Source organism: Bacillus rossius, chromosome 18 (assembly GCF_032445375.1).
Source record: "Bacillus rossius redtenbacheri isolate Brsri chromosome 18, Brsri_v3, whole genome shotgun sequence".
NCBI lineage: Eukaryota > Metazoa > Arthropoda > Insecta > Phasmatodea > Bacillidae > Bacillus > Bacillus rossius.
Genome location: NC_086345.1, coordinates 23,526,542 through 23,548,632, shown reverse-complemented (window position 1 = coordinate 23,548,632; position 22,091 = coordinate 23,526,542). Strand labels below are relative to the sequence as shown.

Sequence of the window (22,091 nt, the reverse complement as noted above, 5' to 3'; positions counted from 1 at the left end):
TTTATAGAAAATCCAACTAAAAAATAGAATATAAATTTTAATAAATTTAATTTAAAAATAGTGTAAAATAAAAAGATGTATTTTATTTTTTTTTAAAAAAAGTGGGGGGTGCATGGTGTCAATAGTTATAATTATTTTACTGACAGATATGAGTAGAAGGATTATCATTTTGATAATATCTTTAAAAGCACCCCACGCTTTTTTTTTAAATAAAATACATCTTTTTATTTTACACTATTTTTAAATTAAATTTATTAAAATTTATTTTCTATTTTTTAGTTGGATTTTCTATAAAAGCGTGTTATTTAGTTTTTTAAAACTGTTATTTATTTTTTACTTTTTAGTTTTGTTTATTTATAAAAGCGTGTTTTTTTAATTTATTTAAACTGTTTTTTGTTCTAATTTACTATTAATTCCGTGATAACTATAACCTATAAGTAACTGTAATTATTTTACAAATTATTAATGTGTACAGCTGTATTGATAGTTAAATCTCGATTTTAGAACCCAATCAAAATTTTTAACGTTATCAATATATACAGTGAGCCTTAATGGTATAAGGTTATTGACGAACAAGTGATATCGACCAGTGTTACATACTGTACCTACGAAATTAATGCTGTGAAGCAGGAAAGGATGGGAGTTACGGATTAATTATTACGTGAAGCGTTCCACATTTACGTAATAGGAATTTGGGAAGGATAAGAATTGAGAAAGGATGAGGAAAGGACCTGCTCAATGAGAGTGTATACAATATGTGAGAAATATTCGGATAGACCGGACTGGGATTCGAACCCAGAGCCTTCCGATGACATGTCGGCTGCTCTACCATCGGGCGCTCGATGTACGATAAATATGATACAAAGCGCCCCACGCTTTTTTCACAATAATACTAGTATTTTTCATTCATTATTGTTTTAAGCTTATTTTAAAATTTATTTCCTCAATTTCTTCCAGGTAAAAATCCTTAAACTGTAAGTTTTGCTCTCTATCCAAATACTTATGTTTTTGATACATCATCTTTGTACTGTCAATTTTACATTGTCACAGAACCCCTTAGTTCCCCCTACTAACGAGGTTAGATGTTTACACATCACTGAATGACTTGGTAACTTATTATTCTCAAATTTAACATGTAAATAAAAAAATCAGACATCATAAACCGTAATGTGTTATAAAGTTAGTGTGGATTTATTAAAAATGAGTAATTGTTTTAGGGATTTTTGTCCACGACTATTGAGGGTTTAACAATAGCTCACAAAGGGATACGATTAATTTTTTACAATATAAAATAGAAAAGCATGTTTGGATCACATAAAGTTTTTTTTTTTCAAGATAAGATGAGATTTTTGAAGTGTCTTAGGTGAACACTAAAACATTATCAGTTTAAATATTGTCACGTAATTAACAAAACAAAAACAGTTACATATAGCAAAATACCAGCTGATCTTAAATTACCTTTTAATTTGATTTTGTAAAAATATTAAGCTGTGAAAGTCTTAATATTCTGTGTAGAATCTGTCAAAAAAGTCTCACATAATCCTGAAGAGAGTCTTATAAAGTGATTTTTAAGATGGCCAGCATATTTTCCGTGTTTGATGTCTTTTATTTAATGATTTACTGACCTTGGCAAAGTTTGGAGTATTTGTAACTCCTTTAGATTTGCAGGTTGGTGTTCGAAATTTAAAAAATCTGCCCATCAGGTGTAGCTATTGAGGTTATGCATAATGGTGTTTGATTTCCCATCTGCTGTTGGTTTCACAGCAAAATCAAACCTCAATTTTTCCATGTTTCGTGAAATATTTGCAGTAAATGTTGTTTTATAATAATATTTCACTCTTGGTTAAGTGGTAAAATGAAACAAAGACGTAATTGTGTTTCTCTATTTAACGAAAGAAACAACATTTAAAGCCCTTATTTCAGGGTTTTTTTTTCTTCATATTTTTACAAATATAGATAATATTCTCTTCAAGAAAGTATATTGCTCACAATAAACATAACCCATTCTCACTTTTCATTTAATTAAATGTCACAATATTTAGTAGGCTTTGTTTATATCGCGCCAAAGACAAACTGAAAGAAAAGAGTTCGCACATTGTAAAGAAAACCATTTTGCTCAAGTGCGAACTCTTTCTTGTGAAATTATATAAATGGACAAAAATCTTATTTTTCAAAATGATTAATGGAATAATCTTATCAAATTAGTGTATTGTCATCGGTCCTCGATAAATCTACAAAGTTTGAATGAAATCTGGCCTTTTAAAGTGGGTCAAAATCGCACCCAAAGGAGTCGGTTACAAACATACAAACAAACATACAAACATACAAACAAACATACAGGTGAAGCTAATATAAAGCGTGTAAAATAGTCATAGCCATGTGTTGTTCCAATTTGTAATATTTTTTTTGAGTATTAAAAAATTATTTCTTGACAACTGGTTTCTAAAGGAATCTTTTTATAATGGTACATTTTTTTTTCTTTTATGTACATGTCTGCTGTGAAAGAGCGCTCGGTATATGCGCACTGCTCTTCTATCTCTATCTCTCTATTTCTATATAGCTCTATCTCTATCCATCTCTATACATCTATATCTATCTCTATACATCTATATCTATCTCTATATCTATCTCTCTATATATATATCTATATCTCTATATATCTATATCTCTATGCATATATATCTCTATGCATCTATATCTATATACATCTATATCTATATACATCTATATCTCTTTGTTTATATAATATATCTCTGTCTGTCTATGTATCTCTATCTATCTCTCTATCAATATATCTCTGTCTATATATCTCTCTGTCTATCTCTCTATCTCTGTCTATATCTGTATATCTCTCCAACTCTATCTCTATATCTATCTATCTCTATCTATCTCTCTCTATCTCTCTCTCTCCGTACGCCATGTGCACAACAGCCATCTCTGTGAACAGAGCATGCCGTGCTGTTCGTCGAATCAGCAGTCGCGGCACTGTTCAGTGCGAGACCGTAAACACTAATCGCCAGTGCCATACGTGTAAACAACGTACCACACTGTGCTGTACATACCAGCCTGCCGGTAGCTACAGTCTGCCTCACGCTTAGACTGCAGTGCAGAGTAAAACGGCCACCACTGTTCGCACACTGTAACCACCAGCTTGCCAACATTAAAAAATATTATTTTCATACATTAGCATCTCTAATTTATTTTGGCTTGAAACACAGTTCTAATGTTGCCAGAGTTGCACTTTGGAAGGAAACAAGAAGTAATTTGGTTGGTCATTGGTCACACTGCCTAATGGCAATTTTTATTTTTCATATGGGAGAAGTGTACAGTAATTTTGTGACAAAGGGGCGGCAGCCCCTACCCCCCCCCCCCCCACCCCAAATACCAGTTTTCACATAGCACCACAGTGGTTAAGAGCGTTAACACGTTATTGTCTCTTACGGGAAAGTTTTAATTTTTTTTTTACTTCTTTTATTTGTTGAGTTTTTAAAGACCATAAATTGATTTATTTTTACAATATTCTCACAGTTTTAGTCATTCTGACAAAAAAACATAACAGTTATATTCTAAACACAACTTAAAATGTTTCACAGGAGAAACCATTTGTAGCAGTAGTTCACTAGTAATAACAAGGCATTGAGCAAAATTGTTTAATTTTGAATGTTATTAAAACATGATGGCGTCTTACAATTACTTACTACTCTTTAGAAAGAAATATATATATATAATCAGATGGTGCTCTTGATGAAATACAATAGGAGAATTTATTTCCAAAATTCTCATTCCAAAATTTTTTTTAGGAAATAAAATGTTTTAGTGACATTTTATTACATTTTGACGTGACAACGTCTAATAAATCGATGAACGCCTGCTTCACGCACGAAAAAAAATTCCCGTTACGCTCATTGCACGCTTGCGCCGCATCTATCTCTCTTCCACTCGACTGTTTATAAAGTGAAGTGAAAAGTTAATGTGGTTTTCATTGCTTATTACAACAACAATTTCGGCAATAAAGGTTAATTATTCTTGCATTTTAAAAATTTGATTACTAGTATAAGTTCAAGTATTTATTCTTTTATTATTAAAATAAAAATATTTCAGTTTTATTCATAAAAGTATGCAATCATTTCATCAATGTTTTGTTATGACGTTGTCACGTTAAACTATCGTCCGTAAACCGACTTTACAGACAACCAATTTTTTTTTAATACATTGCAATGTTGTGTCTACGACTATTGTTGCTCTATGGCGTACATCTGGCAACAGAGTACATACGCCGAGACAAGGACAGCGCTAATGGCAGATATCGGGCGTTGGAAAGAGAGAGTAGATGCCCCCATTACAATGCGCACTGCAAGCTGAGGATGAGACATGCTAAAGTCACAGCCACACAGGGAGTTAAAAGCTCTCTATGTGCGCTACGTTCGCGAAGTTCGCTACGCGAGTGAAATACAGCCAAGCTGCATCTCACAGGTGTTCGCTGGCCACACACAGCTGTGTTCGCTACGTTCGGTATGTTGGCGAAGTCGCCAGGTGTTCGGTTCTAGGCTATTTTTAAAGTGAAAACTTCTAGGGGAAGGTTTGGATAGGGAGTAAATTCATGTAAGTCGTCATCGACATAGTCACGTGACGTCAGCTGTGAAAAAAAAAAAAAATATATATATATATACATACACACAAACACACTCAGTGGTGCGCGCGCAGCCAGTACACATAACACAGGTCGACAAGTAATGCACACGACATATACCAACACAAATGTTATTAATACGCGTCTTCAGTCCCTGTATATCAGTGCTGTGCATATGTGAATCGAATGTGTGTATGCAGTTAAAAGTGAGTATAAAATACATTTATTATTCTCATATAGATATATAGTTTGAATAACGAAGAAAACGGAGTCTTTGTAGCAATATAACCTAAAAATTAAGAACATAATTTTTTTTAATACCTACAATTTCTATGCAATGCGTATTTTATAGTAATTTAGGAGTTATTTTACTAACGTTATGAAACAAATTTGTTGTGTGATAATATTTTTTTCGTAAAAATTGCGAAAACGTCCCTGATTTTTATCAAAAATTAATTTGTATATCCAGAAATAACAACTGTTTGTTCATAGTTTTAAGTTTTCACTTCTGTCGCTGACTTCGCGCATGCGCAGATAAACAATAACATCTTTTTTTTTTTCCTTTCGCGCGGTATTGGGTCGTACTTCCCGTTCGCTTTAAATTGGTATCATGTCGATGGAAAAAGTTCATTGAAGAAGTGTGAAAATATCCATGTTTGTGAAATAAATCTAAAGAAGAAAAGAGAAAGCATCATATGCCAGCTAATTACTAGGATTTGATATCATATGAGGTTATTGAGGAAAAAAATACACATTGGTATGAATTCCCATTGTTATCATTTTCCTTTCATTTCGTTGACAATTAATAATCGTTAAAAAATTTATATCGTCATGAAATTACTGTTTCCTGACCTCAAGAAAATAGTCAATCGTTCGTCTGCTAAAATGCTAAAGAAATTATTAGTATGTGCGCAAGCAAGCATTCGCTTTTTTTATTTCCTTGAAGGAAATACCACGCGTCTGGCGAAATAGAGATTCTTTGCTCTCGTAGTTCGAAGCACCGCCGCGTGGGAGCGACACAACACGTCGGCGCTAGGTTCACGAAGTTAACAGTTTCCTCACAAGGTAGCAGCACTCTACCAAAGCAGAGACGCAGAGACAGCAAGGACGCCAGACTTCGTTCTGGCGAAGTTTTCATCGTAATTTATTAGTAAACAAAAACACGTGGCACTTTCGCTGTGTGTAAATCACCATCACAAACACATTAGTTTACCAATGAGTTCATTTACGTATCCCTACGGCGTAATTCTTTTTTTTTGTAAATAAAACAGAAATTGTCATGTAAAATTTTAACATTTACATGAAAACAACTCTTATCACTACAACAACAGTAATACTTGGTTCGAATTCTTACCCGGGCATTTAAGCTGTGTGTAATCCCAGCACCCCCAATAGTTGAAGATATTTGTAAACCGTTCCCTGAATAGCTTTCCAGAATTAACTACGTACATTAACAAGTCAAAAAGTTGAATGTTCGATTATATTTTCCATTTTTTTATATATATATGCCTCGGCTGCCCATCCAAGGGACAACAATTCAGACAACCTTTCAAAAACACTACTGTCAGAAAAATCCTGAAGGGCTGCCCTTCCAAGGGGCAAAAATTCAGCTCCCCCGATGGCACGAATAAAAGTTTACAAATATAAAAAAAGGGTAACTATATAGCAGGATGGACAGGTTTTTTTCTTTAAATAAAATCTCTTGTCGAAAATCAGGTCCAAAGCCGGGGTTTGGTTTGTTTATTTTTTCCCATGTCATTTTTCGCTTTTACAGGTGCCTTTTTCGTTAATATAAAAAAAATTTCTGTCTGCTAATAAAAATGATTCAATAGTCGACGTAGCTGATCCGGCAGCGAATTCTAGCGGCGGGAGCGGAAACTACGTGTGATTCGTTTTTTTTTTTTTTACCAAGCTCGGATTTTATTTTAAAGAATCCCACGCTACATTTCGTTTCTCGAGAGATTCGTATCACAAGAAGTGTATTTGCAACCATGAGAACACGAGAATTTGCTCTCGTTACCGAGGTTATATTATACTATGTACACACAGTGGCGTAGCCAGGATTTGTGTATGAGGGGTGTTAAGAAGCATGGCAACCCCCCTCCCCCGTATTAAAGCCGGTTGGTCCGGGGGTCCTCCCCCGGGAAAATTTGGATTTTAAGGTGTAAAATAGTGCTAATTTAGCAGTTTTCGGTACTTAAATTTAAATATTGTAATGGTAAAATTTTTATTAATTTTAATATGAAATATGTTTGACTGATGAATAAGAAATTAATTAAAGATTTGTTGCTAAGGGGGGGGGGGGGGGGTTGAACCCCTAAAAAAAACAATCTGGCTACGCCCATGTGTATACAGACGTCTCTGGCGAGCATGGGCGCAAATCTGTAGGATTTCCAGGGGGGGCCCGTGAATTCTGCGGTTTAAGAATTTTACGCTAGAGGCAAGGGCGCCCATACCCGGGGGCAGGGGGGGGCCGTGGCCCCCCCCTAGCTTTCAGGGAAGGAAAAAAAATATAGTGTAGTCAGGTGTTTTACTTTAAAGAAAATTATTTAAATTCGGTATTATGTAGAAGTGGTTCAACACGAAGATATTATTGTATATCGTTTTTTACATGTCTACTTCATTTTTTATGTTAGTTGAAGCATTAGTTTCTGCTGCTGCGATATAAGGTGTTGTGAACAGGGAGAAAACGCTGTTCAAGCGCAACGCCCGTGGCGAGTCATTCCCCTTCGTAATCCTGCCCAAGCTCACTCGATAACACAACGCAACAGATTTAGACAAGTCAGAGTTAGACGACGCGACAGTTGACATGTACTTGTAGACGGCGAAATGTTTTGCTACTTTTTCGTCATAATAATGTGTATGTTCACAAATAACATCTCAAAACAGATTTTTCAATAGTCTTTAGGTCTACAGTTTTATGCATCTGGTCTAGATTTAGTTTAGTGTATTCAGTCAGTAAAGATAACTTAAGTGTAAATAAATCAGTGAAAAGTGTAAAGATAAAAACCATTGTTATTATGTAGTGTTTCTTAGTTTTCCTCATTCGTCACATCCGCTCAGAATATTCACAAATTTTAAGGTAAGCTAACACCTTTAAAGTTACTCAAATAAGAATTATTGTTCAGAAAAGTCTACAACGTAAAATTTATGTTGGAATTTTGAATTTAGAGGAAAACCACTTTTTCCCCTTCAAAAGTGTTTAAAGGGATAAGGATTCCGCTACCTTCAGTAGACTCGGAAGCAATTTACACTGGAATCTCGATTTTACGTACGCTCACGGTCGCTTGGATTGCATTCGTAAAATCGTTATCTTCATAAAATTTTAAACACCCCACCCCGTGAAGATACATGTTATAATTTATTGAACGGAATATATATATAATATAAAATAGTAAAAACAATGACTGCCGTCTTCCCTCTACCCTCCCCTGCGTTCCCCTTATTTTTTTAGCATTCCACAACTTGCCTCATTGCACGAGTGATATAAAAGTGACATCACAGCGACTAAACACAGTTGCACCACGCATTGCATCATGTTAACTTTTGTGTGGTGACAGTAGGTTGTCCGACATGCCTTTCTTGGATATATTTCCTTTTCGTAAGACGCGTGCTACTAAAATAAATTTATATTTGAGTTTGCAAACTTGTCCAATCCTTGCCAGAGACGACTGAACATAGACGAGACTATCCAGGGTAGGGTTGATGAGCTGGAAGCATGGGCGCAAATCTGTAGGATTTCCAGGGGGGGCCCGTGAATTTAATTTAAGAATTTTGCGCTAGAGGTCAACCGAAACAAGTCTTCTCTGGATATTAAGCTCGTATGTTATACACTTTATTTTTACGTAAGTGATATTAACAATAAAGCAGAGCAACATATGTTTTAGTAATTATCAATTAATGACTATAGAAGTGATCTCTCAAACATGTTTGAATAATTTGCTAACCTAAATACATAAAATATCCATGAAAAAATCTATAAAAATAATATACGTGAATATAATGCAAATAGATAACACCCCACCCATACATTACCATTTTCCAAAAGTGTTTATTCTAATTTCAATTTAAAAATAAATGATTAAATTAAAATAAAACAAATATTTACGGGGGCTCCCATACAACAAACGTGAAAACAGAATAAAATTTCACAAATGATGTATTTCTGTTGCCGCTATAACACTGCGCCCTAAAAACCCAAAGCGCCACAGCTAATAAACGGATCAACATCAAATGAACGATCGAATCATATTAAAACTCTTAAAGACTATTTTATTTAGTAAAGGCATCAACCAGGTAAAAAAGAAAAAAAAAATTTAATGACACAAATGAAAAATCTCGGAGATAGAACTATGAAATTTATCCTACAGCTAATTGAACCACATACATTTCTCGGCTTATATTTAGTATAATCAGTATTTTGGCAGTGAATTATTTAGTTAAAATATGCCTCTTGATTAGTTATTAAAGAGACGCGTTTGCTTCCTTATTAACTTAAATACGGATGTGTAACGTTTAAATACTTCTTTCTCACTCTTACTTCTGTTTACTCGTGCAGTGTTGCAGTTATCAAATAACAAATGTTATAAAGTGATTATCGGCCATGAATTGTGAAAATTATCGTTTGATAATAAAAGGGGAGTGATTTTAAATTCCATATTGACGAGGAAAAAAATTATTCCATGTATATTCACATGTAACGTACAGAGCAGCTAGCCTTACAGAATGGAGATGAGCTAAAAAATTCCAGAAAATGGTATATAAGTTTCAGTTCGTAAATAAACTAAATTCTGCTATAATTACTGTTAAAGTATTAAGTTGTTTATTTACTGGAAAAAATAACGTTACATAATCACTTAAATAAAATATATATTACCTAAATAATAGTCACTACTTATAAAACAATCAAGCTTATCAGGTGAGAATCAGATTATGTTTTCCATTTCTTCCGCGTCACGAACTTATCCATGTTGATGTTTGCCAAGAAAGCAGAAGACTGGGGCACACGAGAGCAAAACCACTTTAAAAACAGACTACCTGAAACCTATAATACTGTCGTTTCAGATGACAAGGTAGTGTGGGTAACAATAGGGAGGAAAAGCTAACGGAACCCTACCCTAGCTTCTTCCTTTGGAATGAACGTTTTCTGGGAATTAAGGGTTTCAAAGTTCTCACTGGAAAACTCCATACCATGGCTTTCGCAGAAGGGGTAGGGGAAAATAACTACGGAACTCGAAGGTAGGAATGCAAAGCATGTCAAAGTGTCTGTCGTCGTTGTAAATAATAATAATATATATAAATATATATAAATATATATAAAAATATATATAAATATATATATATATAAATAATATATGTTGTGTACACCATTAACTTTAAAATCACGAAGTGGGCCCCCCCAAGGAGGGGCCCATTAATTCCAGGGGGGGCCCGGGCCCCCCTGGCCCCCCCGGGATCTACGCCCATGGCTGGAAGAATTCCCTGCCTTGCATTTTTATGGACTTCACCTTATCATATTTATCAGTTAATCTTTAACAGATCGGCTTGAAAAATATTAATGAACGCACTTTTAGTAACATAATCGAGGAGAACAAGCACACAGTTCAGTGTACACCTGTATTGTTTCATAAAAGTGATCATAGGTAGGGATTGGAAAAATTCGCGGTTTCAATGACCACTAGGATATACTCCACGATTCTCTATGTACTCGGGCAAATATCACCTGGCTATTGGCTACCGACTCGGGACACCTGTTTATTGCGATTATTATGATTCGATACTTCTTTTGTTGAGTGTTTGCCATTGGCTCAGAGTCCTTCAGGTAAATTGCGGTCCAATCACTGACGCAGCATTAAGCTAAACGAGTTTGGATTCCAGCCTGTCTCGAAAGGAATCCACGAATATTTACGGTCTCTAATCATAGGCTTATTTGGTGAAGAAAAACGCTGCTCTGTAACGACAGACATCCATTAAAAACACAGTACATTTTAGTGCGAGAAGCCCTTGAATTTGTGATAGCCATAGGGAATTATTTGTTTGTATAGTAAGTTAAAAAAAGCTTAGTTAAAAACCCGCTCGTCACGTCTACTTGCTGCGTCACTTATACCATTTTTGAGCGTTTTTTACTGGGAAACCGATGCAGCGAAGGTAATGAATGCGACACATGTCAAGATAATGCCTAATTGCATGGGTTGCTGGATATTAGCGGAAAGGAGAGGAAGTAGCTAGGTACTCAATATCGTTTCTTTCTCTCACGCTTCACAAGGTTTCAAGCTCAGTTGCTATGCTCACGAGCTGGAAATGTTGGAATGGGTAAGGAATGTTGAGTATAGTTCATTTGCAGTAAAATTAATATTTTTACAGCCTTGACATAATTTTTCAATCGAAGAAATTTCGAACTTTGCGACAAATAGTGTACCTAGTCCATTTTTTTCTTTTCGATTTTGAGTTTGATGACGCAATAACGTATACAATATTCACTAACGGTAAATGGATGTAGTATTAGCTTAAAAATATGAATACGCTGTGCATTAAAATTAATATTTTTATATGTTTTCATAGTTTTTTAAATTTTTTATTAAATATATTTTGGTGTCAAATTTTCCGAATTTTAGATGGTTCCTGAAAAATGTATTCGTAAAATCGCGGCTTCGTTGAGTCCGGGCTCCGTAAAATCGAGGTTCTAATGTACTCTTAATTCTGAAGTTAAGTACTGAACATGTTATTTAAGGGTTTATCAGGGCCGTATTTACGCGCAGGCTATCTAGGCTGTAGCCTATGGGCCCGCACCACAAATGGGGGCCCGCACCACACGACACGAAAAAAAAATTATACTGCGACGTGGATCTTCTTATATTCTTAAAATATGCGTCGACATAGTGTCCAGTTGTTTTGTGTGGATTAATTGCGCCGAACTAAACTCTTCTGTGGAAAGCTGATATATGAGTTATGTCAGCATTTAGAAATTTTCGATTATTTTCATTGGTTTTGGTGTCACTTAATTCCTTAACCTCTAAATACTGTTTGGTTAAATTGTCTAGTTAAATAATAAACTAATTTTTTCTGCGCTTTTCTATCACTAAATAAACTTATAGTCCTCGACTACTGAATCCATCTGTGCTAATTCTAAATGATAAGCAATTATGATTCATATCTAAACATAGTAATATACATTTAATTGTGAAACAATTTTTGACTATAATTATAAGCGTAGTTCAGGTGTTACATTTAAAAACAACTGTTTTCTGACTGTGATAACATATTTAAATCGCTTCTCTCCCAAAGTTGAATCTTTTGACCAACACTTTTTAAACTTTATAATTATTTTAATTTAATTTGTACGCGACATTTATTTATGGGTAAAGAGAGCAATTAGTTGAAGGACTGTATTCTTGATATCCGTGTACCCGAGACGCTGCAAAAGTATAAGGACTGTATTCCTGCATTTTTGTTGCTAAAAATTCATTTGTTTCAATAAAATAGTTAATAATTAATTAATAAAGTAGCCAATATAGATTTTTTATAGCGAATGAGTACTGTAGTCTAGTATTTTAGTAACAGGACAAAAAATTTTAATAGGGTCAGAACTGGAACTATTTTATGGCTAGTAACAAGCCGCAGTTGTCTTCCAAAATATTAAAAATACTTCATACCCCTAAGTCTGGCCCCCCCCTACAAATTATCATATGGGCGCCCTTGGCTAGAGGTCAACCGAAACAAGTCTTCTCTGGATGATAAGCTCGTATGTTATACACTTTATTTTTACGTAAGTGATATTAACAATAAAGCAGAGCAAAATTTGTTTTAGTAATTATTAATTAATTACTATAAGCAGTGATCTCTCAAACATGTTTGAATAATTTGGTAACCTAAATACATAAAATATCCACGAAAAAAATATATAAAAATAATATACGTGAATATAATGCAAATATATAACACCCCACCGATACATTACCATTTTCCAAAAGTGTTTATTCTAATTTCAATTTAAAAATAAATGATTAAATTAAAATAAAACAAATATTTAAGGGGGCTCCCATACAATAAACGTGAAAACAGAAAAAATTTCACAAATGATGTATTTCTGTTGCCGCTATAACAAGAAATACTAAAACAGAATAAAATAAATATTTAAGTGGGGCTCCCATACAACAGACATGATTTTTTTTTTTTTTGCCGTTTTTATAGATAATGGTACGGAACCCTTCGTGCGCGAGTTAGACTCGCACTTTGTCGGTTTTTTTTATGCCACATCACATAATTACTGCGATTCAAATGCTGTTCGTGAAATTCTTTGTTCAAAGTTTTTGTTGCGCCCTAAAAACCCAAAGCGCCAAAGCTAATAAACGGATCAACATCAAATGAACGATCGAATCATATTAAAACCCTTAAAGAATATTTTATTTAGTAAAGGCATCAACCAGGTAAAAAAGAAAAAAAACTTAATGATACAAATGAACAATCTCGGAGATAGAACTATGAAATTTATCCTTCAGCTAATTAAACTACATACATTTCTTGGCTTATATTTAGTATAATCAGTGTTTTGGCAGTGAATTATTAAGTTAAAATATGCCGCTTGATTAGTTATTAAATAGACGCGTTTGCTTCCTTATTAACTTAAATACGGATGTGTAACGTTTAAATACTTCTTTCTCACTCTTACTTCTGTTTACTCGTGCAGTGTTGCAGTTATCAAATAACAAATGTTATAAAGTGATTATCGGCCATGAATTGTGAAAATTATCGATTGATAATAAAAGGGGAGTGATTTTAAATTCCATATTGACGAGGAAAAAAATTATTCCCTGTATATTCACATGTAACGTACAGAGCAGCTAGCCTTACAGAATGAAGATGAGCTAAAAAATTTCAGAAAATGGTATATAAGTTTCAGTTCGTAAATAAACTAAATTCTGCTATAATTACTGTTAAAGTATTAAGTTGTTTATTTACTGGAAAAAATATTACATAATCACTTAAATAAAATATATTACCTAAATAATAGTCACTACTTATAAAACAATCAAGCTTACCAGGTGAGAAACAGATTCTGTTTTCCGTGTCTTCCGCGTCACGAACTTATCCATGTTGATGTTTGCCAAGAAAGCAGAAGACTGGCGCACACGAGAGCAAAACCACTTTAAAAACAGACTACCTGAAACCTTTAATACTGTCGTTTCAGAGGACAAGGTAGTGTGGGTAACAATGGGGAGGAAATGCTAACGGAACCCTACCCTAGCTTCGTCCTTTGGAATGAACGGTTTCTAGGAATTAAGGGTTTCAAAGTTCTCACTGGAAAACTCCATACCATGGCTTTCGCAGAAGGGGTAGGGGAAAATAACTACGGAACTCGAAGGTATGAATGTAAAGCATGTCAAAGTGTCTGTCGTCGTTGTAAATAATAATCTGATATATATATGATGTGTACACCATTAACTTTAAAATCACGAAGTGGGCCCCCCCAAGGGGGGGCCCATAAATTCCAGGGGGGGGCCGGGCCCCCCTGGCCCCCCCGGGATCTACGCCCATGCTGGCGAGTATACTTAAAAGGTTTGCTCACCTTTTTTTTTATTTTTATCTCTCTCATTTCGGATCAAAGTATTATCTCGAGCCCAAAAGAAAACCCGTGTTAGGATGGTACTTTTGGTACTTTCCGTGTTTTTTATTTATGTCTCCAGTGGCGGATCCAAGGAGGGGGGGGGGGGAGTTGATTGTTTCTGAAACCAATGAAATATTTAATATAATCAATGAATTTCTTGTGGAATCATAAAATCTGGTGGTTGGCTGTCATGTGTAGTGTGAGTAGATTAAATACGAATTTAGTTAATTTTAAGACTTTTTTTTTTTCTCTGGCTACTCTGAAATCCTAGAGTGAACCTCTGGATCCGCCACTGTATGTCTCCGACCCAGTTCTTCGGCTTATAATTGGAAGCACGTCGCACGGACGAGATCTTTTGACACACCGCCCAGGTACGTCTGGCCAATAGATTTGCGATAGCGTTCCCCCTCCCCCCCCCCCCCGTCAACCGTCTACGCGGGCGACATGACAGTTGGATCTGACCCATTTACGTCATCGTCGCGTTTGGCGCCAGAGACTGTCCCAGACACTAGAACCCTGAGCCACACACACACATAAATATATTTTTTTCAGAGTCCTAATATTACGGAGAAGGACCTTCAGGGGGGGCTAGGGGTTATAAATATAGCCCCCAAAATGAAAAAAAAAATATTTTTGACGTGACGTCTAATAAATCGATGAACGCCGGTTGCACGCACGAAAAAGTGACCCGTTATGCACATTGTCCCGTTACGCTCATTGTACGCTTGCGCCGCATCTATCTCCCTTCCACTCGATTGGAACAACCATCGATTTGACTTTTTCGAGGCACATTAAACTTGAAACACTCCCGTTCGTTTCCTACTTTTCCTATCATCGTCCTGTCCTTAACAGAATAACACAGATTGGAACAAGTTAAATAGCAAACATGTATAAAAGTTATAGTTAAAATACTTAATCTGTTCGTTAAAGTAATAAACATATTTGAATTAATGAGTGCAAATAAAAGTAAATTTATCAATTAAATTGTAGATTTCATTTCACTCCTTCTTTGTATCCATACAAAATAGTATTAATTCAATAAAAATGATTCAATTTTATTCATAAAAGTATGCAATCATTTCATCAATGTTTTTTTATGACGTCACGTTAAACTATCGTCCGTAAACCGACATTACAGACAACCAATTTTTTTTGTACATTTGCATGAAAGCAACCGTATCACCATTAAATAGCGTTCGCAGTAATACTGGATTCGTATTCTTACCCAGGCTTTTACGCTTTGTGTTGTCACGGTACCTCAAATAGTTAAACAAAATATTTGTGAACCATCCAACCTGAATATAGCTTTCCAGTATTAACTGCATACGTAAATGTGAATAAAAACCAAAATTAAGTTTAATTTTAACCATGCGCCAATTTTCGTATTCCCGTTTCATTATTATCTCGAAAAAACGTATTTCATGCATGCAAAAAAAAAAATTACCACTGACGCGTGTTGTATAAAGTGGCAATATCTTTCTTTCAGTTTTACAAAACTATTTCTCGGCAACAACTGGTTTCCAAAGGGATTTTTGTAAAAGAACAGGAAATTTTTTTTGTGCATGAACGCCTCATACCTATACAAGCATACCGGTTCTGAGAGTCGTTGCGTCATATATACACGCCGATTGTATCGTACAAGGAAACCCCTCCCCCCAACCACGGGGGCAATTGATACTGCTAAGGCTGCCAAGTCACGAAATGTGTGTACACAATTCCCCTTCCCCCCCCCCCCTCCTTACCATCCACCCAGATCCAGTGGGTATCGGATCTTTATCGGAATACGTGGGGTTGCAATCGAAAGCGTTACCGGAAAGGTATGCCAGAAAACCATTGTTGAGTCTTTGTTTTGCGAGCAGAATTTCAAACGGAAAGGGGGAAAAAAAATATATTATTTGATCTCTCCTTCGTGATAAAAAACATTTCACCCTAATTTTTTAGGAAGAACACAGGTTTACAAATAACACGGGATCTTCTTAAATTTACGGACAATGAACATTAACATAAATCCAAAAAAAATTTTCTTCGTATACTTTAACAAAAGTTTCAAAAATTGGTTAAGTTCTATAGGAAAAAACTCTTCTTTTGCCTACGTGTGTATTTACTTTATTTTTTTTTTTTAGATCCAAGCATACAAAGAACTCTTCCCCTATTTTAAAGTAAATTCTTCGTTAAAAAGTCCGTTAATTTAAAGAAGTTTCTAACAGTGTACGTTCATAAACTGATAGTGGATACGAAGCTAGCACGAAAATTTGAGCGGTGGAAAATTTGTGTGTACCAATGTACAAGTGTCAAAATCATGTCAACATTGGTCTATGAAGTAGGATGTCTGGTCTGGATTTAAAGAAGTCAACTGGTTAGCAATTTTGCTTGCAAAAATAATGCCATAGCTAATTATAGAAGAAACCGCTTGAAATAATGCCATCACGAAATGTTTATTGTTGAACAAATATCTTAACAGAACACCAGCTAGGATACAAATTAAGTTAAATTTCCTGATTACAAAAAAAATTGGCTGTCTGTAAAGTCGGTTTACGGACGATAGTTTAACGTGACGTCATAACAAAACATTGATGACATTATTGCATACTTTATGAATAAAATTGAATCATTTTTATTGAATTATCACTATTTTGTATGGATACAAAGAAGGAGTGAAATGAAATCTACAATTTAATTGATAAATTTACTTTTATTTGCACTCATTAATTCAAATATGTTTATTACTTTAACGAATAGATTATTTTAACTATAACTTTTATACATGTTTGTGTTATTCTGTTAAGGATAGGCCGATGATAGGAAAAGTAGGAAACGAATAGGAGTGTTTCAAGTTTAATGTGCCTCGAAAAAGTCAAATCGATGGTTGTTCCAATCGAGTGGAAGAGAGATAGATCTGGCGCAAGCGTACAATGAGCGCAACGGGACAAAGCGTAACGTAACAATGTGCGTAACGGGACAATAAGTCATCCTTTTTCGTGCGTGCAGCCGGCGTTCATCGATTTATTAGACGTTGTCACGTCAAAAATAGTCATTCTGTCCAGATGGGAAACGGTGGTAGAGGGGTCGTTCCATTTCGACTTCAATTATTAAAAATGGAAAAGATTGCACCTTCCAACTTTACTGGTTACCTCCATGGTCGAAGCATGGAGTTAGTTATGAACTGTCGGGAAACGGTAAGCTGTGAAGTAATTGTCATTTTTTTTTTACCTCGACATCACCGTTTCCCACACACAAAACATGGCGGGAATGGTGACTGACCACGCATATAAGTAAACACTACACTCCAGGGCCGGATTTACTGCCTGTGGGCCCCTAGGCTGAGTCAGTGGTGCGGGCCCTCTCTAAGGGGAAAGGGGGGGGGGGAGGTATATTGAGTATCCCCTTCCAGTGCCTCTTGCCAGGGTCCGGGTGGGTAGTTTTGTTTTAATTGACCTACAAAACTCATATTGATGATCAATTTTCTATTTTTTGAAAAAATTAGTTTATCATTAAACTAGACAATGTAACCAAACAGTACTTAGAGGTTAAGGAATTAAGTGACACCAAAACCAAAGGAAAATAATCGAAAATTTCTAAATGCTGACACAACTCATACATCAGCTTTCCACAGAAGAGTTTAGTTCGGCGCAATTAATCCACACAAAACCAACTGGGCACTATGTCGACGCGTATTTTAAGAATATATGAAGATCCACATCGCAGTGTCGTGTGGTGCGGGCCCCCATTTGTGGTGCGGGCCCATTGGCTACAAGCCTAGATAGCCTGCGCGTAAATACGGCCCTGCTACATTCTGGTCAATGTTTTAGGCTCTAATCAACATGGAGCACGCCGTGAGCTGACAAACAAAAATTGGCCTTCCTCGTTCGACGTACTTCTCCCATTGGCTGATGATGTTTCTGAAGTTGCATAATCTAGTATCCTTTTGTATGCACGTGTTTCAACGCATCACGTATGTCCATAAAAGAATTACCCATTTATAAAAATTTAATAGTTATCAACTGTAAGCTTTGTAGTGTGTTGGTTCAAGGTCACAATCAGAGAGTAATTCAAACAGTTTTGGATAAACGCATGCGGGAACACTGATTTGTTTGTTTTTCTCTCGCTTGCAGCGCGAATAGAAAGAATGGCTCTTTCCCCAATCAGTAGAGGTATGAACCTGTGAACTTTAATTGGCAACAGGATGGAGCCAATTCTCCCATTGTAATCTCCCTGTACGAGAATTGTTGAACATCGACCGTTGGATTGGTCGTAGACACGTTCATCTGATAAGACACCAAGTGATTTTTTTTTCCTTTGTGGCTTTTTATAAAATATCTTGTCTACGTTCCGCCGCTACCTAATGGATTTGCTAGGGTTGAGACAGAATTGAATAACGCTATCGCTGCTATTTACTCCGGACGTGTTAACCAAAATGTGGGAAGAATTTGACTTCTTGTTGAATGTGTGCCGTATAACTAAAGGTGCACATATTGAACATTTGTAAAGAAAACTAAGTCAGTTTACCTTCAGTTTTATGTGTGATTTGTTGTAAATAGTCTTAATTAAACTGTTATAATATACCATTGAAGCTGGGACATTATTTTATGGACAAACTGTATTTCTTTACCAGTGTATTTAAATAAGCTCTGGGACAAATTAAATACTTCACATCCGAAGGTTTAAGCAAAACGTGTCTGTATTGATGCAGTTCATAAAAAAAAAAAAACTCGCTTAACTTTTGTCATATATTTACACTCACGTCACCACAGTTCAGTTTTTTTATTATTGTATTATTTTTTTTCCTGTTAGTTTATCTGCTCGACAAATGAAACTCGACCTACACTTGATTGGGCCAATGAGAACAAAGCTGTTTTTAAATAGAACATCAAGTCATGTTAAAAATATTTCATCATACCACAGCACTACGAAGTGACGTTTTTCGAACTATAATTTGCGGTCCATTAACATCGCTACTAGCGTGCGTCCTTCACTTTGTTCTGATGACTATCCGTGCATCGATATCACCACAATGTAAAATCATTATGAACATAGCATTATACTTTAGCAGGAACGTTGGTACGTATAGTCAGAATTTGATAACGGGGAGAGATAATTTGACATTTAATGCCAAAGTACTACTTAACTCTCAATTTTTATAGACCAAAATTTTTAAGTTCACAGCCTAACAGTTTTTACTAACAAGAATAAAAAAAAATACTTTTAGTGTGTTTTTATTTGCATGACTATAGATAATTGAAATTTTTCGCGACCACAAATACGGGACAAAGCGAAGAAAGAAATTTTTCCAAACAATTTGACCATTCCAAGACAAAATGAAGACTTTTGCCCATCTAATGTTCAGCCTAGAGATGAAATATCCATGTGCCAAAGCTTGGAACGGATTAAAATTGATTTTAAAATGTTCATAAAGCTAATGTTACTAAAAGCTATTTGATAAACAATGTCTTTAAACAATGAATAATTTAAGCAAAAATAATTTCTTTTCAGGGATATTTTTACCTTTTATAACATTCTAATTCAGAGGTAAGAAAATAAAAGCAAACACTACATAGTACTATACGTACACACATCAATTCAAAATGACCAGCTGCAATGTTAAATTGCGTTAAGTCCTAAGGTAGTATAAGTAGATTTATCTCTAGGCTGTTACTGCTTAAAAACCTCGATATGTTTCCGACCAACCAGAGACTGCGAACTTCCTACTTCGCCGTCATTTAATAAATTATCAGATCAATTAAATTTAAAAAAAAATTCGTTATGATGATTTTACTGTGCCGAATTATCATTTCCCTTTTTTGTTTATTTACTTTCGCACCATGCACCTACGCTGCAAAAAACACAACGGCGTACTTTCCAAATAGGTAAAAAAAAATTTAAAAAATGCTGCCACCCGATTTGTACAACGGAAAATATATATATTGAATTCAATTCAATTGTGTCCGGGCCTTTTGACAGTACAAGAAATGTATGTGTGTGTGTGTGTGTTTATGAGTAAAAAAAAATTAAAAAAAGAGGACTTACCTCGATGCACCTGCAATTATTTCGAAAATCCTCAGCAACCAGGCGCCGTCCAACTTTGCCTCCTCGACTTCCACACTTCCCCCAGTGCCCGGGCACGCATTCCACTCGGAGAAGACATCCCATGTCAACAATACACTCTCCGCTCGGCCAGGCCAGTAGCCTCGGTTCAAGATTCCCTGAGACGGACTATCCGCCAGACGAGAGAAGCTTCGTACATCACTCTCCAAGCACTCGCGTCGCGCACAACATAACCTCACAAAACCGAATTTTTTTCAAAAACCGCCTACATCGCTCGCAACGCACAGCACCCGACGACACCTAGAACACACGCAAACACCTGCCGTTCTTGAAAAGCTCCCGGTTCCAAAAGATTCGAACCATCATCAAAGAAAAGAAACACGTTAAAAAAAAACACAACCGATCGAAGCGCTGTCTCGAAGCGGTCAAACTTGTTTTTGTTTATGTTTTTTTTTTCGAACGGGAGAAAAACCGTTGAACCCTGCGATAGAAGCTTCGGTTTTTTTTTTTTCCTTCTATAGCACGGCCGATGTAGCGATGGCTTCCCGTATGAAAGTCTAGTAGAGTTTTCGTTTTTAAATAAAGAATGACCGTTATACTTGTCGAAAACTACGACCGTAGCACCTGCGGTACGCCCGCTACCTGCGCGCTCTGGAAGCGAAAACCAGGCGGAAAAAGGCAGGACTGGCCATGCCAGTCAGACAACAGACGCGGAACAAAAGAGCATCGTCACGTTGAAGAGGGGGGAGGGCAGGCAAGAGCCGCACAACCGCCATCTTAGCACGCCAGCTGCTAGGCGGGAGAGTAACAGAGAGAGAGAGAGAGAGAGAAAGAAGAAAAGGGGGGAAACCCGTCCAACACACGCGACGAAGAAAGAAAGCGTCTGGAAGGAAAAAAAGCCACTCCACGAGTCCAGAGTGTCCACAAGGAAAAAATATGTCGTACCAATTTACGCGAGAAAAAAGTACTAGATTTGAAAAAAAAAAGTACTAAATTATAATTTGTTATGGTTTTAACAATTTAGGAAGTTATTATGACATAGCAATGCTCTAACTTAAATATCACACCACACACACATACATTCCATAGTTTTTTAAAAAAATAATTAGAATAAAACATAATGTACTATATCTGAGCGTAAATGTACTACACCACTAAAAAAAGTTATAAAAGTACTAGATCTAGCCTAGTACGAAAGTACTAACAGTGGACATCCTGTCCACGACATATTTTATTTTTTTTTTCTGGCTCTTGCGGTGTGACAGTCAAACCGTTCTGGCGGAATGGTATTCGAATGTAGATTTATTTAAACAATTTTCGTCTTCCGATACTATCACCGTAGTATCACTATCATGTAGTAGCTTGTGACATAAAATCTTAAAAATTAGCCAGAGTCTTTGAAACGGTGGATTTTTGTAACGTTTATTCCTCAGTCGATAGGGTCACCAAGTTATTTTTTTTTTGGGGAGGGGGGGGGAGAATGAGAAAAGTGGGGGGGAAATGAGTAAGGAGGGGGGGGAAGAGAACAATAGTTATTTCCCAACACAATTTCTATCATTGAATTCACAACAAATTTTCAAACCAATATCATCCACAAGTAAAAAAAAAAAAAAAAAAAAAAAAAAAAAAAAAAATCATATCAATGGCAGAAAACCATATATATGACTAAAAGCTAAACGTCAAAGAACAGCAAACGACGATCTTTAGAGAGTAGGCAATGTGGGGTTCACCTTTTTTTCTCTTCAAAATTGTATTTATTAATTTACCATATAAACATTGTTTATTTCGTATGAATTCTAATTTTTCCTAAATAGA

The 22,091-nt window shown here is 35.7% G+C and overlaps 1 protein-coding gene across 1 annotated transcript in view; it reads right to left on the bottom strand.

The window, feature by feature from the left end:
• Positions 1 to 20,970, bottom strand: part of LOC134541339 (ankyrin repeat and fibronectin type-III domain-containing protein 1) — a 121,904-nt gene extending 100,934 nt beyond the window's left edge. Inside the window, exon 1 of the mRNA XM_063384760.1 lies at positions 20,259 to 20,970. The gene's annotated coding sequence lies outside the window, so the exon portion shown is untranslated. The remainder of the gene's footprint in view (positions 1 to 20,258) is intronic.
• Between the last annotated feature and the right edge of the window lie 1,121 nt (positions 20,971 to 22,091).